This window comes from Centrocercus urophasianus, unplaced genomic scaffold, assembly GCF_019232065.1.
Source record: "Centrocercus urophasianus isolate 14NV4802_14NV808 unplaced genomic scaffold, USGS_Curo_1.0 seq_17, whole genome shotgun sequence".
Taxonomy (NCBI): Eukaryota; Metazoa; Chordata; class Aves; order Galliformes; family Phasianidae; genus Centrocercus; species Centrocercus urophasianus.
The window spans coordinates 2,369,133-2,371,844 of record NW_024884722.1 but is presented as its reverse complement, the minus strand read 5'-3'; the positions used below and the strand labels follow the sequence as shown (position 1 = coordinate 2,371,844).

Sequence of the window (2,712 nt, the reverse complement as noted above, 5' to 3'; positions counted from 1 at the left end):
GATGCCTGCATTAAAAACAGTTCAAAAAGAAAAGCCTTGTGTTACAAAATAGCAGTTACTCACAAAGCTTGCAAGATGTGAGCCGTGTCCCTGTGTTCTGACTGAAATGACCGGCACCCTCAACCCTTTTAGCTTCATTCCCTTAATTAAGTCACAGGTTTTCACATTAAATGTTGGTCATTTGCTAGAAGTGTTGAACTGGCATTGCTTTTTACAGTATGCTCGCTTATAAGGTGAGCTTTTCTCGGTTCCTCTGTGTAATACATCTGCGTCCTTGCGAGGGGGTTCTTTAATTTCTCATTCCAGTTGTCGCTCTCTGGATTTTCTTTAAGTCTACCTCATAGCTAAACCTACAGTCTGGGTGTAGATGAATTATCAGCAAGCGGTTGGTATCGCTGCATGCGTAAACTTTGTGATCTCAGGAAGTCGGTGGAAGAAGACAGCAGTGTGTAAATTAATTTTGCTTCAAATGCAAACCAACCCACTTTAACCAGAAGTGCTACTATACCTTTATAACAGAGCTTCTTATCCCCAAAGATCCTAAAGCACTAAAAAATAAGAAAAAACCAACAAAAAAAACCCTGTGATGAGTCACAGCAATGACTTAATCTTCTATTGAAATATGAGCACCTCCTCAAGGATGAAAAGATGTCAACTGCTTAACACAGCACAGAGCAAAAAAACCCCACCAGCTCTATCTCTGCACAGATCATGTGGGATCTGTAGTAACTGGATGGTTAAGACCTCATTTTTACACTTCATTTGACGTTGTCATTTTTAGTCTCCTATTGCACAAATTCCTCCCTAACTCTGAAATTTACTGAATTAGCAAATTCTCACTTAATCCAGGATTTCTGCACATATCTCCTATTTCAACACTGATGTGCCTTCAGAGGGACCCAGACTAAAATATAAAATGAGTATAGGGACTTTCAGGTATGGTATATCTGAAATACTCTTTTGATTAAAATTCTTCAACCTGAAGAGTTAATTGCCACAATGGGGTATGCTTTACAAAATTAGCTCTCAAGTGAATCCTTATGACTAGGCTATATTAGTTTTAATTTAAGAAAACATAATAGAGAGGCCATTTTCAATGGTAAATTGAATGTTGATGGTTTCTTTTTTTGTTTGTTTTAAAGTAATTGTAACCCTAGGAGTTACTAAGACATGCAAGAATGCATGGCAGACAGCCTGCATACTGCAAGGTTGGGCTTCTGGGCTGTCTAATTGCCTGCAAAAGTTTCCAGCAAACGTGTCAATAGTTAAAGATCATCATTTTGCTCCCCCAGTTCAAGCCATTTGCAAACAAGAGCTATTCTGTGTGGTTGCCTTTTTCTACCTAATTTGTCACATTCAGGTAGCAGTGAGTGAGAAGTGCTCCTTTCAAGGGGAGGTTTCTGTCCGAATCTGCGTGAGGCAGAAGAAAGTCCTTAAAGAGAACGAAAAGGGAGAAAATTCAGAATGCAGGCATTCAAATAATGGGATCTTAGATTGCTATATGTGAGTTTTCAAACCAAATATATACATATGTGTAAGCATAATACACATGATACCAGCGTGACCAAGCCCCTCCTGTTACGGGATTCTAAAGTGGAACTGCTGGAGGGAGGCCTAAAGATGAAACTGAAGGTGAATATGGTGTCACAGTGGTCTTCCACTTTGTGCTGGGGTATCTGAGTGTGAGGTCAGCTATCCCTGTGCCTGCAATAAATGATATACAAAGATGGAGACATTTTTGCAGGAAAAAAGTGAACTACATAGGAATATTAGGAATTTTCTGTTCCAGCTGAGGGTACAGTTGTGCTGTATGTAGAATGTTAGTATCCAATACTAAGTGCTTAGGGGCCTCTTAATTGTATTATGTTTGCAGAAGTTATTACATTGATGTTTGAAGTTATACCCCTATTTGACACGTATTCTGTATACAGAATCCCATTGGTTCAAATCTTCCAAAGGTAGTGATGGTAGAAATACGTCCACCTGTCTACCTAAAGGTGAGAGCTTAGAATTCTTTACTGAATATTGAAGTGCTCAGTAAGATAAACAGCTGTACAGCCATCGGCCTGCCATTCTGCAGTCCTGGCTAGGATGTGTTGTAAAAGCTGGTGTTAAAACTCTGCAGTTTCATAAACACAGAACTATTGGAAGCAAGTCCTCCGTAACTCTCCTAGATCTGGTAAATCAATGAATTTGCCCCCAAAATGAATAACAGCAATGCAAGAACCACCGTATCCAGTAGTTGTTTGGTGACTTTTTGTACTGTTAAGATATTTTACAAAATATGATGTAGTAGAAAGATGTGAAATACTTACGAAGTAGAGAAATTATGACTGAAAAGAGGATGCATTTTTACCTATAGAAGAAGCTTACAAAAATTGGTTGTTAGATCTGGAAGTCGCTTCCAGCAGACATCATTTAGGATACCTTAAAGTAATCAGCATCCCTGGAGTAGAGGTTTTGCTGGCACTTTGCTAGTGGATCCTACTGTAAAATAACACTCAATTTATTGTGAAGTACTGGCTTGATATTTTATTAGTACGCATCCAAACTGTCTCCATTTTCAGATTATTTGGGACACTACATTACCCCTTCATCTTGGTGGATCCCTGGGTCTGTTTGGAATGACTTAACAGGCAGAATGAATGGAGTCTCTAGCCCAGACAAAACCAGGAGTCTGGTGATATTCTACAGAATAGAAATAGATAAACA

At 39.0% G+C, this 2,712-nt stretch overlaps 1 protein-coding gene across 2 annotated transcripts in view; it reads left to right on the top strand.

Moving 5' to 3' along the window:
- The window catches only part of DOCK1 (dedicator of cytokinesis 1), a 272,410-nt gene that overhangs the window by 119,835 nt on the left and 149,863 nt on the right, over positions 1-2,712 (top strand). The gene's annotated exons all lie outside the window — the stretch shown is intronic.